Raw genomic sequence first — 25,201 nt, forward strand, 5'->3', positions numbered from 1 at the left:
GAAAGCCTTCCTCAGTGAACAATGCAAAGAAATAGAGGAAAACAATAGAATGGGAAAGACTAGAGGTCTTTTCAAGAAAATTAGAGACACAAAGGGAACTTTTCATGCAAAGATTGGCATAATAAAAGAGAAAAATGGTATGGACCTCACAGAAACAGAAGATATTAAAAAGAGGTGACAACGACACACAGAAGAACCATACAAAAAGATCTTCATGACCCAGATAATCACGATGGTGTGATCACTCATCTAGAGTCAGACATCCTGGAATGCGAGGTCAAGTGGGCCTTAGGAAGCATCACTGTGAGCAAAGCTAGTGGAGGTGATGGAATTCCAGCTGAACTACATTAAGTCCTAAAAAATGATGCTGTGAAAGTGCTGCACTCAATAGGCCAGCAAATTTGGAAAATTCAAACGACCACTGGACTGGAAAAGGTCAGTTTTCATTCCAATCCAAAGATAAGCAATGCCAAAGAATGTTAAAGTTACCTCACAATTGTAGTCGTGTCAGTCAGTTCAGTCAGTCATGTCTGATTCTTTGCGACCCCATGGATTGCAGCACGACAGGCCTCCCTGTCCATCATGAACTCCTGGAGTTTACCAAACTCATGTCCATTAAGTTGGTGATGCCAGCCAAGCGTACCATCCTCTGATTCCCCTTTTCCTGCTACCTTCAATCTTTCCAAGTATAGTGTCTTTTCAAATGAGTCAGCTCTTTGAATGAGGTGGCCAAAGTATTGGAGTTTCAGCTGCAACGTCAGTCTTTCCAATGATCACTCAGAATTGATCTCCTTTAGGATCAAATGGTTGGATCTCCTTGCAGTCCAAGGGACTCTCAAGAGTGTTCTCCAACACCAAAGTTCAAAAGCATCAATTCTTCAGCACTCAGCTTTCTTTATATTTCAACTCTCAGATATATACATGACTACTGGAAAAACCATAGCCTTTAGTCAGTTCAGTTCAGTTCAGTTCAGTCATTCGGTTGTGTCTGACTGTTTGTGACCCCATGGACTGAAGCACACCAGGCCTCCCTCTCCATCACCAACTCCTGGAGTTTACTCAAACTCATGTCCATTGAGTCGGTGATGCCATCCAGCCATTTCACCATCTGTCATCCCTTTCTCCTCCTGCCTTCAATCTTTACCACCATCAGGGTCTTTTCCAGCAAGCCAACTCTTTGCATGAGGTGGCCAAAGTATTGGAGTTTCAGCTTCAACATCAGTCCTTCCAATGAGCTTTCAGGATTGATTTCCTTTACAATGGACTGGTTGAATATCCTTGTAGTCCAAAGGACTCTCCCCCAAAATAGAGTCTGAAACTGTTTCCCCATCTATTTGCCTTGAAGTGATGGGACCAGATGTCATGATCTTAGTTTTCTGAATGTTGAGCTTTAAGCCAACATTTTACTCTCCTTTTTCACTTTCATCTAGAGGCTCTTTAGTTCTTCTTCACTTTCTTCCGTAAGGGTGGTGTCATCTGCATATATGAGGTTATTGATATTTCTCCTGACAATCCTGATTCCAGTTTGTGCTTCATCCAACCCAACATTTCTCAGGATGTACTCTGCATACAAGTTAAATAACCAGGGAGACAATATGCAGCCTGAACCAGTGTGTTGTTCCATGTCCAGTTCTAACTGTTGTATCCTGACCTGTATACAAGTCTCTCAAGAGGCAGGTCAGGTGGTCTGGTATTCCCATCTATTTCAGTTTTCCATAGCTTATTGTGATCCACACAGTCAAATGTTTTGGCATAGTCAATAAAGCAGAAACAGACTTTTTTTTTTTTTCCTGGAACTCTCTTGGTTTTTCAATGATCCAGGGGTGCTGGCAATTTGATCTCTGGTTTTTCTGCCTTTTCTAAAACCAACAAGACCATCTGGAAGTTCACGGTTCATGTATTGTTGAAGCCTGGCTTGGAGAATTTTGAACATTGCTTTACTAGTATGTGAGATGAGTGTAATTGTGTGGTACTTTGAGCATTCTTTGGCATTGCCTTTCTTTGGGATTGGAATGAAAACTGACCTTTTCCAATCCTGTGGCCACTGCTGAGTTTGCCAAATTTTCTGGAATATTACGTGCAGCACTTTCACAGCATCATCTCTTAGGTTTTGAAACAGCTCAACTGGAATTCCATCACCTCCACTAGCTTTATTCGTAGTGATGCTTCCTAAGGCCCACTTGACTTCACATTCCAGGATGTCTGGCTCTAGGTGAGTGATCACACCATCATGATTATCTGGGTCATGAAGATCTTTTTTGTACAGTGCTTCTGTTTATTCTTGCCAGCTCTTAATATCTTCTGCTTCTGTTAGGTCCATACCATTTCTGTGCTTTATTGAGCCCATCTTTGCATGAAAGGTTGCTTGGCATCTCTAATTTTTTGAAGAGATCTCTAGGCTTTCCATTCAATTGTTTTTCTCTATTTCTTTGCACTGATTACTGAGGAAGGCTTTCTTATCTCTCATTGCTTTTCTTTGGAACTCTGCATTCAAATGGTATATCTTTCCTTTTCTCCTTTGCTTATTGCTTCTTTTCTTTTCATAGCTATTTGTAAGGCCTCCTCAGACAGCCATATGCTTTTTTGCATTTCTTTTTCTTGGGGATGATCTTGATCCCTGTCTCCTGTACAATGTCATGAACCTCCCTCCATAGTTCATCAGGCTCTCTGTCTATCAGATCTAGTCCCTTATCTATTTCTCACTTCCACTACATAATCGTAAGGGATTTGATTTAGGTCATACTTGAATGATCTAGTGGTCCCCCCTTCCCCCCATCTTCATTTAAGTCTGAATTTGGCAATAAGAAGTTCATGATCTGAGCCGTAGTTGGCTCCTGGTTTTTGCTTTTGCTGACTGTATAAGCGTCTCCATCTTTGGCTGCAAAGAATATAACCAATCTGATTTTGGTGTTGACCATCTGGTGATGTCCATGTGTAGAGTCTTCTCTTATGTTCTTGTAAGAGGGGGTTTGCTCTGACCTGTGTGTTCTTTTGGCAAAACTCTATTAGTCTTTGCCCTGCTTCATTCTGTACTCCAAGGCCAAATTTGCCTGTTACTGAAGGTGTTTCTTGACTTTGTACTTTTGCATTCTAGTCCCCTATAATGAAAAGGACATCTTTTTTTGGGTGTTAGTTCCAGAAGTCTTATAGGTCTTTTTAGAACCATTCCACTTCAGCTTCTTCAGTACTACTGGTTGAGGCATAGACTTGGGTTACCATGATATTGAATTGTTTTCCTTGGAAAGAAACAGAGATCATTAGGTTGTTTTTTATATCACATCCAAGTACTGCATTTCAGACTCTTTTGCTGACTATGATGGCTACTCTATTTCTCTAAGGGATTCTTAGCCACAGTAGTAGATATAATGGTCCTCTGAGTTAAATCCACCCATTTCCATCCATTTTAGTTTGCTGATTCCTAAAATCTGGACGTTCATTCTTTCCATCTCTTGTTTGACCACTTCCAATTTGCCTTGATTCATGGACCTTACATACCAGGTTCCTATGCAATATCACTCTTTATAGCATGAGACCTTGCTTCCATCACCAGTCACATCCACAGCTGGGTGTTGTTTTCGCTTTGACTGTGTCTCTTCATTTTTTCTGGAGTTATTTCTCCACTGATCTCCAGTAGCACATTAGGCACCTACTGACCTGGGGAGTTCATGCTGCAATGTCCTTTCTTTTTGCCCTTCCATACTGTTCATGGGGTTCTCAAGGCAAGAATACTGAATAGTCTATGAATACTGAATACTGATATACTGTGTAGTCATCTCCCATGCTAGCAAAGTAATGCTCAAAATTCTCCAAGCCAGGCTTCAACAGTACATGAACCATGAACTTCCAGATGTTCAAGCTGATTTTAGAAAAGGCAGAGGAACCAGAGATCAAATTATCAACATCCTTTGGATCATTGAAAAAGCAAGGGAGCTAAGAAAAACATCTACTTCTGATTTATTGACTGTGCCAAAGCCTTTGACTGTGTGAATCACAGCAAATTGAAAAATTCTTAAAGCGATAGGAAAACCAGACCACTTGACCTGCCTCCAGAGCAATCTGTAGGCAGGTCAAGAAGCCACAGTTAGAACTGGACATGGAACAACAGACTGGTTCCAAATCAGGAAATAAGTGCATCAAGGCTGCATATTGTCACCCTGCTTATTTAACTCATATGCAGAGTACATCATGTGAAATCCAGGATGGATGAAACACAAGCTGGAATCAAGATTTCCAGGAGAAATATCAGTAGCCTCAGATATGCAGACGACACCACCCTTATGGCAGAAAGTGGAGAAGAACTAAAGAGCCTCTAGATGAAAGTGAAAGGGGAGAGTGAAAAGTTGATTTAAAACTCGGCATTCAGAAAACTAAGATCATGGCATCCCATCCCGTCACTCATGGCAAGTAGATGGGGAAACAATGGAAATAGTGACAGATTTAATTTTTGGCGGCTCCAAAATCACTGCAGATGGTGATTCCAAGCCATGAAATTAAAAGTCGCTTGCTCATTGCAATAAAAGTTACGACCAACCTAGACAGCATATTAAAAAGCAAAGGCATTACTTTCCCAACAAAGCTCCATCTAGTCAAAGCTATCGCTTTTCCAGTAGTCACATATGGATGTGAGTGTTGGACTATAAAGTAAGCTGAGTGCTGAAGAATTGATGCTTTTGAACTGTGGTGTTGAAGATGTCTCTTGAGAGTCCCTTGCACTGGGAGGAGATCCAACCAGTACATCCTAGTGGAAATCAGTCCTGAATATTCTTTGGAAGGACTGATGCTGAAGCTGAAACTCCAATACTTTGGCCACCTCATGCGAAGAAGTGACTCGTTGGTAAAAACCGTGATGCTGGTAAAGACTGAATGTGGGAGGAGAAGGGGATGACAGAGGATGAGTTGGTTAGATGGCATCAAGGACTCAATGAACATGAGTTTGAGTAAACTCTGGGAGTTGGTGATGGACAGGGAGGTCTGGTGTGCTGGAGTCCATGAGGTTGCAAAGAGTCAGACATGACTGAGTGACCAAACCCAGGTGCACTGAATATGTCTTTATTGTAAAGTACATTTCTTCTATACCCAGGTCATTGTGAGTCTTTATATTAGAAAAATGTTGAATATAGTCAAACATGTTTTCTGCATCTAATGATATTATCATATGCTTTTTTATCTTTCAGTCTTTTAAAGCAATGTATGATAGTAGTTCATTTTCACATGATCCATAAATCTTACTTCTGGATATACAGCAAAGGAAACAAAAGTAGAATCAAAGAAATATCTGCACCCCCATGTTATGGCAGCAGTATTCACAACAGCTAAGGCAGAAAAATCCTATGTCCATCAATGGATGAATAGTTAAACAAAATGTGAACACATGTATCTATATAATGTTATACATCCATAAATAAGTTATCTTTCAATTGTGACAGCATGAGCAAGTTTGAGGGCATTTTGCCACATGAGATACAAGAGACAGAGAAAGTAAATACCATGTAATTTCTCTATGATATAGAATTTAAAAGTGTCTAGCTCCTATAAGAAGAGTAAGACAGTGATTTCCAAGGTCCGGGACATGGGATAATTGAGATGTTGGTCAAGGGGTACAAACTTTTAGTTATAAATGAATAAGTTCAGGAGATCTAATACACAGCATAGTAGCTATAGTTAGCAGTGCTATAATTTATCCTTGAAATTTGCTTAGAAAGTAGATCTTAAATGTTCTCACCACACACACACACACAGACACACACACAGACACACACACACAGGCAACTGGGTGATGTGATGGATGCATTAACCAATTTTATCATGGTAACCATTTCACACATATACATACATATATATATACATAGAGATATAGGTATATATCAAACATACTAAAAAATAAATAATTCAGAGGGTTACGTGAGAATTTAAACTAATTAAACCCCACCAGACAAAGCTCTAGATAGAACTATTATGTCTCTCTGTGTGTTTATTTTACTTCATACAAACTTTGATTATTCAAAATTGTATATTGATTTTGCTAGCTTGAAACTAAAGGTCCAAGTTTGGTCCAGAAGGTTTTTGAGATACAATATGTCTGTTAGTAAAAACTTGACAGGTACTCTCTCTAGAATTGACTGAAGTGGGATTCATGGTTCTATAATTCTATAGGGAAAGCCATGTAACAGCTGCTAAATAACGTGATTCTTAAATGGCATTTTTTACAAGTAGTAAGGATTTTTAATTGATGTATTTAGCAGGTATTAAACAGCTCTGTACACTCATGTCCAGTGGGAGGTGATTGTCATGTGCCCCATGCTGTTATTCCATATGGCAGAAATGCCCACATTGAAAATTCCTTCCATTTGGATCTGATCAAAATCCCTGACTAATTTAGACTGCAACTGAAGTGTTGTAAAGAAATATGAACAAAATATCTTTCCAAAACTAAAGTTTTCCCTTCTACATTTCCGTAGATTAGACAAGCATATGTAGCCATGCTTTGTTTGAGTATTAAGGACATGGTCATTTTCCTTCATGTATCATTAGAGATCAGAAAAAAAGCATTACTTTAAAAGAGTTCCTTCAAGAGTAGTGGATATTTCACAATGAAAACATTATGAGTGAAGTAAAAATTCCTATTTAAAATCTGGATATATTAAACATATTGAAATGTGAGATTAAAATATTAAATGTGTTAGAATAGCTTATACATATTAAAGTTGACATAAATAAAATATACTTCGCATTAGTTGCCATAGTTGTACTTTTATATTCATTGTGATAAATTCCTTTATAAAGGAACCAAGGCAACAGCCATGAGGTGTCGTAGGACAAGTTTAGGATTTGTGGCTAGTATGGATGTGAGAGTTGAACTGTGAGGAAAGCTGAGAGCCGAAAAATTGATGCTCTTGAACTGTGGTGTTGGAGAACACTCTTGAGAGTCCCTTGGACTGCAAGGAAATCCAACCTGTCCATCCTAAAGGAGATCAGTCCTGGGTGTTCATTGGAAGGACTGATGCTGAAGCTGAAACTCCAATAATTTGGCCACCTCATGCAAAGAGTTGACTCACTGGAAAAGACCCCGATGCTGGGAGGGATTGGGGGCAGGAGGAGAAGGTGACGACAGAGGATGAGATGGATGGACATGAGTTTGGGTAAACTCCGGGAGTTGGTGATGGACAGGGAGCCCTGGCATGCTGCAATTCTTAGCGTCGCAAAGAGTCGGACACGACTGAGCAACTTAATTGAGCTGAGCTGAATCTGATTTTAAATCTCAAATCTGAAATGCCTTAGCTTTAATCTTTCTAAGCTTTTGTACTCTCTTCAAAAAAGTGTGAATACTGTTAATTCAATGATCATTGCTGTTTGGGAAAAAAAATCAAGAAACATAACATCTGACCCAGTTGGTGGCATATTTTATTATTCAAGGAATATTCAACAAATAAAGACTTAAAAAAATTATATTCAAGATTACAAATGTTAGTTGCTATTCTGTTCAAGGATTTGGGATTAAAAATTATCCCATAAATGAGTACATCATTAAAAAAATCAAACCTATATCTGCCCAGAGTTGTGAGAACAAAGTAAAAACTAAAGTTATTTTGTGAACTAATGTCTGGTATATGTTTATTAAATTATATTTATACAACTCCACTGCCCTGAACTGAAAAATTAAAATATAGTTTTGTAATTTTTAGAGAAAAGAAGCATTCTTCCTGTTTTACTATTGTGCCCGTGTGTGAAGGAAGCAGATGGTGGAGCAGAGGGACGAGATGGCTCACATATATTATCAAGTCCACAGCACATAAATCAGTATTCTTTTAAAACCCAAGTTAACTTAAGAATAACTTGATCAGATGCAGTATAAATTATGTCATCCCCAACATAAAATATGCAGTTACCAAAATAATCTTGTCGGGGTTGTTTAAAAAAAAAAAGCCAACAGAAAAAACCTATGGTAGATAATTTAAATATGCTATATAAATTATAGGTCGACTACCGAGGTAGTTAATAGTATGTGGAAGTTAATGAGATTCTCATTTAGAGGAATTCTATCTCCACAAATTAATCCTCATTTTGAAGACTGAGAAATCTTTACTGAATATTTAAAGAAAAGATCCTTCCTGAATTTCACCCATGCTTGACATTCTAACATCTTGCCACTAGAGCTCATTGTTGCGCTTTCCATAGATTCCAAGGTTCGATATCCTTATCATTCTTTTCCTTTCTCTCTTTTTCTTTTTCCCTTTCTTTCTTCTTTCCTTTCTTCCTTGCTTCCATCCTCCCTTCCAGCCTGCCTGCCTTTCTGCCTTCATTCCTTCTTTTTTTTTTTTCTTTTTTCTTATATCATTCTGCTAACTAGCATAGGGTTCTCTGAAGAATATTGCATTCTAAAAATATGTTGATACTTAAGCATACAAATATCTCAGGATCTAGACTCTCTTTCTAAAAGTATAAGATATCTAAATTAAGAGGATTTCTGATAATACTTTGCAGAATAATTTGTATAAATGCCAGTCTGGTAAACACGTCTTTTAAGGAAATTATCCAGTTCAGTTCAGTTCAGCCGCTCAGTTGTATCCAACTCTTTGCGACCCCACGAATTGCAGCACACCAGGCCTCCCTGTCCATCACCAACTCCCGAGGTTTACTCAAACTCATGTATATGGAGTAAGTGATGCCATCAAGCCATCTCATCTTTTGTCGTCCCCTTCTCCTCCTGCCCCCAATCCCTCCCAGCATCAGAGCTTTTTCCAATGAGTCAACACTTCGCATGAGGTGGCTAAAGTATTGGAGTTTCAGCTTCAGCATCAGTGCTTCCAATGAACACCCAGGACTAATCTCCTTTAGGATGGACAGATTGGATCTCCTTGCAGTCCAAGGGACTCTCAAGAGTGTTCTCCAACACCACAGTTCAAAAGAATCAATTTTTTGGCGGTCAGCTTTCTTCACAGTCCAACTTTCACACCCATACATGACCACTGGAAAAACCATAGCCTTGACTAGACGGACCTTTGTTGGCAAAGTAATGTCTCTGCTTTTTAATATGCTATCTAGGTTGGTCATAACTTTTCTGCCAAGGACTAAGCGTCTTTTAATTTCATGGCTGCAATCACTATCTGCAGTGATTTTGAAGCCCCCCAAAATAAAGTCTGACACTGTCTCCACTGTTTCCTCATCTATTTGCCATGAAGTGATGAGACCAGATGCCATGATCTTAGTTTTCTGAATGTTGAGCTTTAAGTCAACTTCTTCACTCTCCTCTTTCACTTTCATCAAGAGGCTTTTTAGTTCCTCCTCACTTTCTGCCGTAAGTGTGGTGTCATCTTCATATCTTAGGTTATTGATATTTCTCCCAGCAATCTTGATTCCAGCTTGTGCTTCTTCCAGTCCAGCATTTCTCATGATGTACTCTGCATATAAGTTAAATAAGCAGGGTGACAATATACAGACTTGACGGACTCCTTTTCCTATTTGGAACCAGTCTGTTGTTCCATGTCCAGTTCTAACTGTTGCTTCCTGACCTGCATACAGGTTTCTCAAGAGGCAGGTCAGGTGGTCTGGTATTCCCAACTCTTTCAAAATTTTCCACAGTTTATTGTGATCCACACAATCAAAGGCTTTGGCATAGTCAATAAAGCAGAAATAGATGTTCTTCTGGAACTCTCTTGCTTTTTTGATGATCCAGCAGATGTTGACAATTTGATTTCTAGTTCCTCTGCCTTTTCTAAAACCAACTTGAACATCTGGAAGTTCACAGTTCACGTATTGCTGAAGCCTGGCTCGGAGAATTTTGAGCATTACTTTGCTAGCGTTTGAGATGAGTGCAATTGCGCGGTAGTTTGAGCATTCTTTGGGATTGCCTTTTTTTGAGATTGGTATGAGAACTGACATTTTCCAGTCCTGTGACCACTGCTGAGTTTTCCAAATTTGTCGACATATTGAGTGCAGCACTTTCACAGCATCATCTTTGGGGCGGCGGCCGAGAGGAGCAACCCCAGGTCCAAGGAGCGGCGACTGTGGGGCGCAGGAGGCCCGAGAGGAGCTACTCCACGTTCAAGGTCAGGAGGGGTGGTCGTGAGGAGATACCCCTCATCCAAGGTAAGGAGCAGCGGCTGCGCTTTGCTGGAGCAGCCCTGAAGAGATACCCCACGTCCAAGGTAAGAGAAACCCAAGTAAGATGGTAGGTGTTGCGAGAGGGCATCAGAGGCAGGCACAATGAAACCAAGGAAGCTATTACACTATGTTTATGAAGCATGTTAAATTGTTCATTTGCAATTATGCTCCAAGCTTGATCAATTTAATAAAATATTTCTGAAAATTCTTTCATATACAATTTCTATGGTAATTTATTAAAACCCAATCCTGTCAATAATGTTCAAATATAATTTAAATATCTTACTTCTTAAAAAAAAAAAAAGTTACCTTCACCAATAGTTCTTAAAGAGCTTTTGAATTCTTCATTTTCCATAAAAAGAAACCTGGTCATGTGTAAAATAGTTAGTGGGAAGCTGCGAAATAACACAGGGAGTCCCTCCTGACCTCTGTGATGACCTAGAGTAGTGGAATGGAGGGAGGGGAGGGAGTCTCCAGAGGGGAGGGATATATGTATAATCTTGACTGATCCCTGTGGTTGTACAGCAGAAATTAATGCAAAATTGTAAAGCAACTTTCCTCCAATTAAAATAACATTAAATTGAAAGAAAGAAACCTTCTTCTCTCACTTCAAAAATTTGTCATCTTCAAGTCTGTTTTATTTGTTAACAAATAAAATTATTTAGAACCACATGAGAAGATACACAAAGAGAGAGTTATAAGTTCCTTCCTCTTTCTGTGTTATCCTTGCTCTCTCACACATGTTTAATCAGCACATGCTCTTCTGCTCCCCTAGAAACTTTGAAACTGTCTGCATTTTAACTTTAAATTCAGTCAAATAGAAAATGACCCTCTTTATCATTAACTGAAAGTCATATTGGATGTGAGTATGACTTTCCTGGGTACTGTTAGATAACGGAAAGTCCAAAGAAAGTGCCCAAATAATTCTTCTCTATTTACACTAATTTAATGATTATTAAGTTATTATTGTCACACACACCTGTCAAACTATAGATGCTCTATAGGAAAGCAATCCAATAGCCAAAAGCAAATTAGAATTACAATCTAAAGCTTCTTTAGCTGCAAGATGGATTTCCAACTCTGTCCTCTTTCATTTTTTTTCTCAATAAACCTTTCAATTAAAAACACAGTTTTTATACATACACACACATCCCTTTCAAGCTTTGCCCCTTGCATCTATGAGAACACACTTCATAAAAGAACAGAATACTCTTATTTTAAAATTTATTTAAGTCTATTTGATTTACTATTTTGTGTTAATTTGTGCTGTACAGTAAACTGATTCAGTTATACACATATATATTCTTTCTCATTCTTTTCCATGATGCCTTACTACAAGATATTGAATATAGTTCCCTGTACTGTACAGTAGAACAGTGCTGTTTATTCTCTATATAATAATTTGCATCTGCTAACCCCCAACTCCCAATCCATTCCTTCCTCATCCTCTATTTCCCTTGACAACCACAAGTCTGAAAAACAGAGTACTCTTATCTGGCTTTTGCAAGGACTTGCCCCCACCTGAATTCAGACACAAGACTTACATTTCAACCCACCTGCTCCCTCCCCCAACTAACTGAGATGCTTCTTCAGTGACCAGAACAAAAGCTTACCTTCCAATCTACCCTCGGTTTCACTGAGGTTGAAATAAAAGAATTTCTCTCATAAATTCCCAATTTCCTGGTTATACAATAATGGATAGTTAAATTGCTTATATACTTTTATAAAACACCAGGCTATGAAAAGAAATTGGACTTGCAATTTAGGCTCATATTTTAATAACTGGTATAGGTAACTTTCCTATTTTTTGCCCAGTTAATTTTATATTCTGAGAGAGTTCTCAGAGATACAGGCGGGATAAAGGTTAGGAGAAAGAAGATGGACAATGTAATTTGAATGAGAAAGATGTACAGTGATACTTTTCCTTTCAAATTACCTGACAATTCAAGAGACATGGGTTATATATTAAGGAAAGAATGTAGTTCCAGATGGCATATTCCTGCCTGGCTGGCCCTGTCTTAGATAAATGGACAGCTTTCTATACTGTGGAAGTTAGATATTATATACAAGATAAAGGGTTTGACTGACAGATCAGTATCTGCGTGAGACCTGGCATATTATTATCTTCATGCAAATAAGGACAGTCATTATTCCTAAAGTCATTAACTGAACTTTTGTTTGGGGTTGGACTTGTATAACTAAAATCAAGAGTGCCAAAGTACTTAACATTTCTACAAAAATCCACAGATTAGAGAAATTACATCTTGCAAACAATATAAAATAAATGTAAAATGACTAATAATAAAAACTATTGAATCATTTCACTCTTGTGACTTGTTTTATGAAACATAAAATCCTTCAGACCTTTTTTGTTTTATATTATATGCATGAGAGTAGTGCATCATAAGAATATCTACCTGAAGATTTTTAAAAATTAAATGTTCAGAAAATATAAATGAAGGTTATTAATAACAGATGATAGTACTTGAGTTTTATTCTTTTTTCTATTTTTGGTCATTTTGCTTTCCTTAGTATATTTCAATAATAGGTAATCACTATTCTCAAAGTAATTAACACAGTTAATTTGTCAACTACAGGGAACACAATCATCCTTAAAGCCTAGCTATTTTTCATTGTATCATCTTTTTTTCAACTCTCCACTGCTTGTCCCACCCCAGATTTCAGCCAATCCTTTGGGGATTTAAAATTTCCAAGAAAGTGCCATCAATTTTGTATCCACTGTGAAACATCTTTAAGACATAAAGTAAAAAGTCACCGATGTCAATACAGACAAAGCAGTGGGAAGGATCTTTACAATATTCTGCCTTCTTTTTTATCCTAAGACAAGGTTTGGTTCTTGGAAACTAGAAATTGCTGGTCTCATTGGAACATTGTTTTATAAAAGGAGTTGATGCCTCTATGAATACAGTGTGCACAGTTATGAAAGCAGCCATTAACCTTTAAGCCGTATCCAGCTCCTCCTGAGCACAATCATTTACTCGGAGACATCAAGTTAACATCAACTGAGCTGTTATCATTTCACAGACCTATGAAAGTATTTATTTGGCATTTACAGTCTATGGTCTCTTCACCTGCGGTTTATTTTCCTATGGTTCAAGAACTCAAAATTATATCTTCTTACACGTATAGTTGCACAAACATTTTTTATTTTCTTTTTTTCTTACAGAAGACAGCAATTTTCTCCTTATTATTTTATATGAGGGAAAAATTCAGGCTTTGTATGTGTGCTTGTGTTTTTGGGGAAGGGTTATAGAATTATGCAATAGTCCACAAAATAAACAAGGAAAGTCTGTATTGACCAGCAGAACAGTTGGTAAGCACTGTTTCTTTACTTGAAGAGGGTGGGAGAGCCATTGACTTTTCTATTTTAAATAATCTTCCTGGAAAATCTCAACCAATTCTTAGGCTGTAACAGCTACTGAGAAGCTGAAATCATCAAACACAATGAACAAATTTTATCACATACTCAAATAATATTTTAGACCTCTTGAATAAAATGAAACACATGTATATACTTCACAAGTATCTTCACAAATATTTCTTAATGAGTGTATTCTCTGCTTTGCTTTGTTTTGTTTTGGTTTATCTTCAACCAGTTGAACTGGCCATTTTATTTACAATGAGTTGGTCAGATATCTGGGTATCACCCTTGTATTTACTCTTTTCCACATCCTTATCTCCAAAGAACCATCCCTTCAAGCTCCCTTAATATTGATTTCTTCATATCCCTAACATTTTTCCAGTGGTGGTTGCTTTTTCTTTCTCATGGTTCACTCTAGTAGCCAACTTTGTCTACACTCTTGAAAACTTCCAGACATGAACAGACATTTTACTGAAGAGGATAATCAGATAGTAAATAAGCACATGTAAAGTTGCTTTGCATCATTCATCATCAGGGAAATGTAAAAACCACCATGACATTTCACCAAATATCTATCAAAATGACTAAAAAATTTAAAAAAAAAGAACTGTGAAAACATCAAATGCTAATGAGGATGAAGAGATACACTATCCCTCAAGCTTTTCTGGTAGGTATGTAAAGTGGAGCAACAATTTTGAAAACAGTTTGGCTGTTTATTATAAAACTAAACATGCAACTGCCATAAAACTGGACAATTGCACTCCTCCTCTGCACTTATCCCAGAGAAATGAAGGCACACACAAAAACCTGTACATGAATGCCTACAACAGATTTAATCATAATAACTAAAACCTAGAGACAAACCACATGTCTTTCAACAGGTGGATGTTTAAGCAAACTGTGATACAGGTATGCCTTGGAATATTGCTTAACAACAAAAAAAATGGAACAAACTACTGATATATGCAGTAATTCAGATGAGTCTTAATTATTACATAGTTATTATTATATGATTCAGAAGACAATCATGTTGGTTCATGCTGATTCCAAAATGCTACATACTTCATGAATCCCTTTCAAAGACAACACTGAAATGGCAAAATTATAGAACTAGAGAACAGGTCAATGGTTGCCAAAGGTTAAGAACCTGGCAGGAAGGATTTATTGTTTTGTCATTGTTCAGTTGCTCAGGCATGTCTGACACTTTGTGACCCCATGGACTGCAGCATGCCAGGTTTCCCTGTCCATTATCTCTTGGAGTTTGCTCAAATCATGTCCATTGAGGGTATGATGCCATCCAACCAAGTCATCCTCTGTCACCCTCTTCTCCTCCTGCCTGCAATCTCTCCCAGAATCAGGGTCTTTTCCACTGAGTTGGCTCTTTGTATCAGGTGGCCAAAGTATTGGAGCTTCAGCTTCAGTAGGAAGAAGGGAAAAGAAAAAATTAGATTAGCAAAGGGCAATACAAGCAATTTTGGTGTTTATGGAGCTATTCTGTATCTTCACCATGTGATGGGTAAATAAATCTTCACATGTGATAAAACTCATTATACACATAGAACTAAATACACACACACACAAGTACAAGTAAATCTGGGCAAATCTTAACATTGATGATGTGAAGGGAGAAATCATACAATAGGGAAGGGAGACTGGAGTCAACTCTGCTGAAACAGAGGTCAGAAGATATTTTAAGCTCTGGGTCATGCTAGTGGAAAAGCACTGCTGGAAGATAATAGGGAGGTTGGTCATGGTGATGAGGTCACCTGTGTTAGCCAACTGGTGCTCATTGAAGTTAGGCTTTCACTCGCCTACACAGACCAGGATACAAAGGGTAGTGTTAGTTGCTCATTCATGCCTGACTCTTTGTGAACCCATGGACAACAGTCAACCAGGCTTTTCTGTTCATGGGATTCTCCAGGCAAGAATACTAGAGTGGGTTTCCATGCCCTCCTCCAGGGGATCTTCCTGACCCAGGGATCGAACCACCTCTCTTATGTCTCCTCCATTGGCAGGTAGTTTTTTTACCAGTAGTTCCAAGCTGACAGGGATGTTCAGGCTCTCTTGGTCACTTCTAATCCATTTTTCACACTGCAGCAAGATTGTCTCTAATTCTTTGGTGTAACACCTGTTAGATGTTTCCCTGAATTTGTTGAACCTTGTTCACTGAGAACTTTGAGGGTTTCCTCCACTAATGGCGCTTTATTGTTCTGTCTCCCCCAGAGGACTTCAGTCTCTTTGAAAGTAAATAGTGTCTATTCCACCATGTGTTCTTATCACTCAACAAGAACCTGGCACATCATTTGTTTACTCATTCAGACAAATCTCTACTAGGCAATTAATGTATGTCAGAAACTATATAAATCCTCTTCTCCATGTCATTTGCTCTTTTTGCTTTGGATTCCTTTTCTAAGATTTTGTACCTCAGAACAAAATTTGTGGACCAGTATATTTGTTATTTTTCCCAGTGGGGAAAAAAAAAAAAATCATTTATGTTCACTCCATTCAGGATTTCAACATACTTAAAATTTAAAGAATAATTATTTACCTCCAAACCTATTTCTTTTTCCTTACAATTCATTTTAGTTAAGGATAACATTATTTATCTCATTACTCAAAACAGAAAAAAATGAAGCTCTCTTAAACCCTTCCTTCTTTTTCAGCCTGCAAAGAAAAACAGAGATGTTTACCACACAGTTCAACAGGGTTTGTCGTAATCCACTGCAATTGCCCACTGACCTTTACCTTGGGGAGAGTTCAGGGTGAAAAACAGGCAGTCTGTGCTTTGGATAAACAGGCCCGTAGAGAGTTAGATACATATTTCAGGAAAATTTCAATGACCTCAAATTCTCACATCTTCCCATGCATCAAAAAGCACTAAAATCATTAATTCAAGATGCATGTTCTTTGTGATTAGCAAAAATTTTTAACCAAGATGTTTGCCTGACCCCATGTATTTCCTAGCCCGCAAAATGCATATGTATAAACTGGCTTTTCTTCAAACTGCTGAGAGGCTATCTCCCAGGCTACAGTCCTCAGGAAAGTCCCTGAATAAAACTTAAATTCACAACTCTCACACTGTGCATATTTAAGTCAAAAAGCCTGTATGTTTATTTGGTGAGCAGGCTCTGATGATTCCCATCTTCTCTTTTTCATACCTAAAGTCACCCCTTTAAGTCATCAATAACATGGACTGTTAAAGTAATATCTTTGACTTGCCCAATTCTTTGTCCACATTCTGATTAAATAACATGTATTTTTAAAATAGAATCTAATCATGCCACAATTCCAAAACACTTCCTACCCTTACTCCCTTCTACTCCATTATACAATATAACACTCTCAAGTCTTTAGCATGGTGTATAATGACCTTCAGTATCCAATTCCGTCCTCCTTCTCAAGACTCTTCACATTCTTTCACACATATTATGTTCCAGAAATGACAATACTTCTGTGAGATTGCATGCTTATCCCTGGCTTTGTATTTTTGCACATTTCTTTTTAATTTCTTTTTATGGAATACTCTCCTTCTCCTTTCCATCCCCCCACACTCTTGTCCTCAGTATATTACACAAAATAATCCTTAAGGTAGAAATACACCTTCAGTGGGAAAATTTTTCTGACTACATCCTGCACTGTAGCTTTCCTTCTATCTATCATCTTTCTATCACTTTAAAAACTACAAGCAAACAATTGTTATAGGAAGTTAGACACACTCAGAAAGGCAAGAAGATTTGAAATCTACAAATACTGGAAATTATAAACACAAAGTTAAAACGGAGAAACAAATGCAGAGCATCACCTAATCCTTGCTCTTAAATGAGAAACAGAATTGAAGGAGGTGCTATCCATGCTTTGCTGGCATGTCCAGGATTATTTACCAGAACACTTAAATGAAAAAAGTCAGATGCAGTATATTACAGTCCTTTTCTTAACAATGTCAATCATTTTAAATTAGTAGTGGTACTAAAAAAAAAGTTTCAAGAGCAGAGCAAAATACCTTGAAAGGACTTGAGCCCAAAATGCTTATTATGGCATGAGCTGTAAAAGTGTGAAGCTAAGATTTCATGTAATTTGTAAAGAAAATAAAATATGGCTTGCATAATGCATTTCTTAGTAATAGCATTCATGATAGATGAATAAAACTAAAGAATTTGGTTTACTACTGTGTGTCTTGTCTGAATAACGGTTAAAATGTACTTGTGCTTTCAATTAGTATCATTGCCTTTATATAGAGAGTCAAGTGCGGCCAAATTGCATAGAGAGGTGAACTGACAATTCGTCAATTCATTGGGTCAATTACACACCCAAAGAACCACTTTGGATTTTAGATTCAGGGTAGATTATTTACACTGATCGAATTGACCAGTTCAAAGATAAATCTCCAACTCATGGACATAAGTTGGAAATGAATATAAACCTATGAATCATTTAACAATTCTTGCTGCCTCAAACATCTACGTTCCAAATTTCACAACTAAGGCAACAAAAAAACAGTTACCATATATTTTTGCTCATAGGTATTTGATCTAAGATATTAAAATGTGGGTATATGCTAGATTCCTTGGAGATGCCTTTTAGACCTGAAATGAGAAGCCCTTTAAAACAAGAAAGGCAGTTGTAGCTTTTATTTGCAAAAAAAATGTCTGATTTCTTATACTCCTTAATTGCTTTCTAGAGCACAGAGCCACTGCATATTTTTTCTTAAGTAAGAACATGGGGCTTTCCTGGTGTTACAGTGGTTAAGAATCTACCTGGCAGTGCAGAGAACATGGATTTGATCCCTGGTCCTGGAAGATCCCACATGCAGCAGAGTAACTAAGCATGTGCATCACAACTACTGAGGCTCGCATGCTCTAGAGCCCATGCTCCACAGAAGAAGCCATCACAATGAGCAGCCTTCACACCTTGAGAACCAGTAGCTCCTACTCTCCACAACAAAGGAAAGCTTGCGTAGCAGTGAAGACTCACCACAGCCAAAAATAAATTGGATAAATAAATCTTTAACAAAAAAGAACACAGTCTTTGCATATTTTTTTCCAATTGTTAGAATTTAAGTTGAATTAATTGATGAAAATAGGTATCTCATGATATGCCATAGAGAGAAAGTTAGTTTTAATTCGACAACTTTTTGAAAATAAAAATATTCCAGTAAGAAATGCTCACTTTATAGGAAGAATACCATTTACTAGCTAATATGTTATTGTTATACATTCCTACATTTACTTGCCATTTTATTTGCTAAGTTTTTTCAATATATACTTCTTGAATATTTTAGAATATAAATCAAAATAAATGCTTAAGAGCAATAAAGATTATTGTACTTTTTTTAAAGGAAACTTGTGTGATCAAAATATTATTTTAAGAATGTGGCTCTGGACACAGACCCACGGCCAAAAAACTAGCAAGATACTGGCAATACAATATCTAACAAAACCTGAGGTGGTGCTAATTGCCTGTGATGGAGAAAAAAACAAATGTTTCCCCTATACCTTGATATTAGAAAATGCATCCCTTAATTATCCTATACTCGGGCGTTTGCACAAATGTTTCCTCTGCCTCAGTATTGTCCTTATAAAAATCAACTGCTCTCTTTGAGACTTGGCTGAGATTCCATCCTTTATGAAGTCATTCTTTATCACTCTTGTCAGTATCAAACTTTACTTATTCTGTGCCACTGAGACCCAATAAGTAGGATGTGAGCTATACATTTTTAAAAATTACTATTTCCTGATATTCACACCATTATGTTATATATTAATAATTAGTTATAGAATTATTTGTTCTGTCTTCTCAACTAAGTTTTATTTTCCTAAAAGTTTTGATTGTGCCTTTTACCTCCTTTAGATTTTCATAAGTATTAGCAATGCTCCGATTTTGACTTTCATACTACTAATTCCCCCCCTCCCCCCAATGGATCTTAGCACTCTCTGAACTCATCTTGGCCATCTGTGTATATAAATGCTTTTGTTGCCTCTCTCCACACCAAAATATCAGCTCAAACAGTGCAAGGGTCTTGTCCTTTATGATCCCAGCAGTTTCTGAAATCCTAAACAGTTCTTGGCCAAGTGTAGGGCCTTGAATATATGTCAAAAGAATGAAGAAGCAGGTTTCTGGTTAGGTGATAGCTGTGTATACACAATGGTTACTATAAGCAAGAGTTAATAAACAAGTCTTCTAAAAGTTCAAGCCCTGCAAAGTATTGGAAAGTGATTCCAGAGAGTAGGACTGGTAGAATTCCATTGAAACCAACTGTTCCCCTGATCAGCTTCAAAACTTGGGAAAACTGCTAATGCTGTCTCAGCCTGTTTCCTCATTGTAAAATGGGGTTAATAATGCAACAGTATTTTCTTTACTCATAATCTGGAAGGGTAAGCGTGTGAAAATACTCTTCACCTTATATAACAGACTGTGCCGTCCAGGGCTGATACTTGTGCTCACTATATCCATGTCTCTTAGATCCATTCTTTTCCATTTCAATAGATGCTAATTAGTATACTATCTATATGTTTAAATAAATCTATGATTATTCACTAGCGTTTTATACAAGGAAATGTGCATGTATGTGAAAATATCAGGCAGATTTAGCATTAAAAGGCATATTCATTTTTGGTCCATAGATGGCAGCAATGTACCAAATCTTACATAATCACAGCCAACCTTGTGAAAAAGTTGTCTGTATACTAAATACCATGTTCTTTTAATAGTACATGAAAATTATTTAAAAGGAGCTATAGCATCAAAAGAATATGAACAAAAATATTTTAAAAATCCTTCACAGCCAGCCTCAGTCTTCTATTCAGTGAACTAAAGGGTTTCTTTAGTTTGCCCAGCATGGGAGTCTTTGTCATTTTAACTGAATGTCACAATAGATATTGATGAAAATAAAACTCTTTTAAGATAATAGCAATTCAAAACAATATGAGGAAAATGCCCTGTCTTTGAGTAGTGGCTATTAAAAATGGATTAATACATGCATGCAGCTCTCTTTTATTTGTTTAAAAAATTAAAATGACTGGAAAGTGCTTACATCTAGAAACCTTTTATAAGGAAAGAATGGGGGAAAGTAAAGAACGGAGATTTCCAGATTTAGACACTGAAGACAAAGCAAACCAAAAGAAATGGGCCCATGGGAGACAAGAAAAGCTACAAAATGAGATTGAACTGAAGAGAAATATAATAAATCTAAAAACAATGCCTCAGACTGTCTATCAGAGCACAAAACATATTTTTGTCAGCTATTGAATTTTCTGTCTATAAAATTGCCTATCACATGTTGAATCATATCGGTTCATTGTTTTTCCCTTTCTAAATTGAGAGTTCATTATGAATACTTTGGAAAATTATACCAATATTGAAAAGTCCAATCATGTGGAAAAAAATATATTTCCATGTTAAGCCATGAGAAGTAAAATAGCAACATGAAGTTCTTCTATTACACAACACTTAAAATCTGAAAATAATCTCTTGGTAATGAAAATATTTTAGCACTTAATTTAAATAATTTGTAGTATGCACATAAAGGGAGAATAAAAATAGGGAGAAAGAACTTTTGAGACAGGAAGTGAGAGAGAAGATAGACACCCCAAGGCTACCCAATATACAGTTAAACATGGATGCAATCCATTCAAGAGAAAGGTCTGTTGAGTTACAGACCCTCACAAGGTTCAAAGCAAAATTCCAAAACAACTTGCAGATGTGGGATTTATTCATATCAGGGGTAGGTCTTTTAATACTGGCTTACTTAGCTCTTTGACTCTAAAAATTCCTAAGTCCTGTAAATCCTCTAGGGCCTACTATCTAATTATATTGGATATCTTGCATGTCTCCTCAATAAAAACTACCTTATTATTTAATGACTAGACTTTGGAGTTTAGGTTCTGCTCTGTTGGAAATAAATTAAAAAATGTTGCTTTCCTTTTACCATAGTTCTTAATGTGGACCTTAATTTTCCATCTCATCATTTCACAACTTAAAACAATCATGTATTTTCTTGAATGTATTTTCACAAAACCAGTACAGAGAGGAACTGCCCCTAAATTTTCCTATGTGTGTGTGTGTTCTCCTATATGGTAAAAGTCTATGCAAATACAACAAAATATGTATTTCATGCCATCAGACCCATATATTTATAATTATGTTAACTCATAGAAAACTAAATCAACAGAAAGCATCAGGTTTTAGTATTATTCTAAAATAAGAAATAAAACATACAGAGCATTTGAAAACTGCTAAGCTTGGACACAGATTTCAAATTATCTGCTATAAATTTGAATTTTTAAATTTGTATTTTCTTCAAGAAAATCTTCAGGTTTAAATGTACCAAAAATATATTCATTGCTACTGCATGAAGAGCAGTGATTTCATTTTTGGAAACTATTTTATTTTTGATAAATAATGTTCTGAAAAACAACACCTTAAAATATATTGTTTGTTCTTTCTCACTAATTACTCAGTTAAATATAAAGATAAGGTTTAAATTGAATACTGTGTAATGTGTATTTTTAAATACTGTCTTCCTGAAATACCTAAAGGGGGAAAAAATACCAAACAGATAATTGTTATATCTCTATTGAAATATTTCTCAGGGAGGAATATTCTAAAAATATTTTTAGAAAATAATTTTATTAAAGACTTTTATTGTAATTTTGAGTCCTGTTGCTATTTTGAGCTAGAAACATGATCAAACCTCTTACTGAAATCACTGATATAAAAATATTAGTGAACATTTTTGACTACTCTTTGTCACATTAAAAAATATTATGAGGCAGTCTGGATGGAAAGGGAGTTTGGGGGAGAATAGATACATGTATGTGTATGGTTGAACCCCTTTGCTATTCACCTGAAACTATCACAACACTGTTAACTGGCTATTTCCCAATACAAAATAAAAAGTTTAAAAAATAACTAGAAAACCTACTCCTACTAGGAAAATATAAAATTCTTTCATGAAAATTCTTACACCTAGTTCCATAAAGTTCTAGTGGTGGTTTCTGATTAAAATAAAATCAAATGACAAAGTGTACTTTCTGAGTGCATTGTTAATCACTAGACACTCAATAGCACAGCTATCTAATGGAAATTATTTCTGAGATGACTGTGTCCAGGTAATTCAACCCCCAAATATAAGTGTTTTATTTTATCACCCTATTAGATGAAAAAATAATCTCTCTCCTTTAATGAATAGGAAGAGATACTAAAGAGATAGTGACACAGTATATATGACCACATGTCCTGTCCTAGAGCTAGGGTATGGATCAGACTGAAAATAAAATGGTAGCACAAATGTTTAAATGTCTTCTTTCCATTAACAGATGATGAAGCCCCCAGAAAGCTAAATGATGAAAAGTTAGGGGGAGGGCAGGTTCTAATCTAAGATGTGTAGTGTATACTGCTGCATATCTCATAAAGCTGTTATAATGATTACAAAACAGAAACTGTGAAGTGTGCAGGGTCCTTTTCGGAAGCCAGAGTGGTTGAAATTAAAGTGCCAAGAGTCAGCCATGTGATATGTGGTGCAACTTCACAGGAGGAAAAAGAGGAGGGGGAATTTTAGCATAAAAAAGTCATCATGGCAGAATGAGGTATTAAAAATTGCTAATTAAAAACATATAAAATTAAAGCTCATATGGTTCTGTCTTTGAGAATTTAGATGTAGTCTATGGTTCTACTGAAAATTCCTGAGTGTTAACAATAGAAGTTAGGAATATTCTGCCCCTGAAATTAAGATCTATTTATCTATTTTTGTATTCTTATTTGCTGTTGTATGCATTAGTGTTACAGTTCTATTATGAAAAATATTCTTACATAAAATATGTGTTTAATAAAGTTATAACAACATATTCTGACTTTTTAGTTTAATATATACACACACACATATATATATATATATATATATATATATATATATACATACATATACATACATATATATGCTTTAACACTGTCTGCATGGAATAATCCTGTATTACAGTCACTTTCATTGCTTCTTGCCCATGTCATAGCTATTTATTTTATCAAATTTATGGGTAATTAATAAATGCTTATCAATAAGTGAATAGAATGCTATTTATCCTAAAAGTGAAAGTCTCCCCTCCCAGCACTATATGGTCAACAGGTATATTAGAGAAATCCTTCCTTTCTAATTTTTTACAATAACAAGCCTGTTAAATCTGCTGTAGGGTTTGTAACAAAAATACATCAACAGATCAGTAGTTGTATTTCTTTTTCACAATGTCTTACAAAATAGGTTAGACTTACTCATCTTGCCAATGACAAATTACCTCTGCAACTATGTGGTATCTCAAGAGATTTCCTTACAAATAGCTTGTATTTGGAGTCTCAGTCTTTCATTTTTTCTCATCATGTTCATATTTTTCAATTCTATTGTAAAATATTTACATAACATTTTAGTTAGTGATTCTTTTAGCTAAAAGACATTTACTACAGTGGATTGCTTACCAATTGGAGGTTTTTCATGGCAGTTGCTAAAGATTCTTGTTATTGCAACCATGCCTTCTAATTCTGCCTAATGAGCCAATTCTAGCAGTAAACAAAACCCCAGGGCAGAGTGAAAGCTGCCACTTCTAGAAAAATAAATGGTATAAATGACTCTTGAAGCCCAAGGGTTGGAATGGAGAGCCAGAGGTAGAAGGAGGTTTCATTTGAGCTCACAGTAGACACCAGCATACGATAAATGGCAATTTCTTTGAGAGATTATAAACAGCAGAATGGGAAAGACTAGAGATCTCTTCAAGAAAATTAGAGATACCAAGGGATAATTTCATGCAAAGATAGGCTCAATAAAGGACAGAAATGGTATGGACCTAACATAAGTAGAAGATATTAAGAAGAGGTGGCAAGAATACACAGAAGAACTGTACAAAAAAGATTTTCAAGACCCAGATAATAATGAAGGTATGATCATTCTCACTCACCTAGAGCTGGACATCCTAGAATGTGAAGTCAGGATCACTACGAACAAAGCCAACGGAGGTGATGGAATTCCAATTGAGCTATTTCAGATTCTAAAAGATGATGCTGTGAAAGTGCTGCACAGAATATGCCAGCAAATTTGGAAAACTCAGCAGTGGCCACAGAACTGGAAAAGGTCAGTTTTCATTCCAATCCCAAAGAAAGGCAATCCCAAAGAATGCTCAGACTACCACACAATTGCGCTCATCTCACACAATAGTAAAGTAATGCTCAAAACTCTTCAAGCCAGGCTTCAGAAATATGTGAACCAGGATCTTCCAGATGATCAAGCTGGTTTTAGAAAAGGCAGAGGAACAAGAGATCAAATTGCCAACATTTGCTGGATCATTGAAAAAGCAAGAGAGTTCCAGAAAGAACATCTTTTTCTGCTTTACTGACTATGCCAAAGTCTTTGATTGTGTGGATCACAATAAATTGTGGAAAATTCTGAAAGAGTTGGAAATACCAGACCACCTGACCTGCCTCTTGAGAAACCTGTATGCAGGTCAGGAAGCAACAGTTAGAACTGGACATGGTACAACAGACTGGTTCCAAATAGGAAAAGGAGTACGTCAAGGCTGTATATTGTCACCCTGCTTACTTAACTTATATGCAGAGTACATCATGAGAAACACTGGGCTGGAGAAAGCACAAACTGGAATCAAGATTGCCGGGAGAAATATCAATAACCTCAGATATGCAGATGACACCACCCTTATGGCAGGAAGTGAAGAAGAACTTAAG

The sequence above is a fragment of the Muntiacus reevesi genome, chromosome 11, assembly GCF_963930625.1.
Source record: "Muntiacus reevesi chromosome 11, mMunRee1.1, whole genome shotgun sequence".
Classification (NCBI taxonomy): domain Eukaryota; kingdom Metazoa; phylum Chordata; class Mammalia; order Artiodactyla; family Cervidae; genus Muntiacus; species Muntiacus reevesi.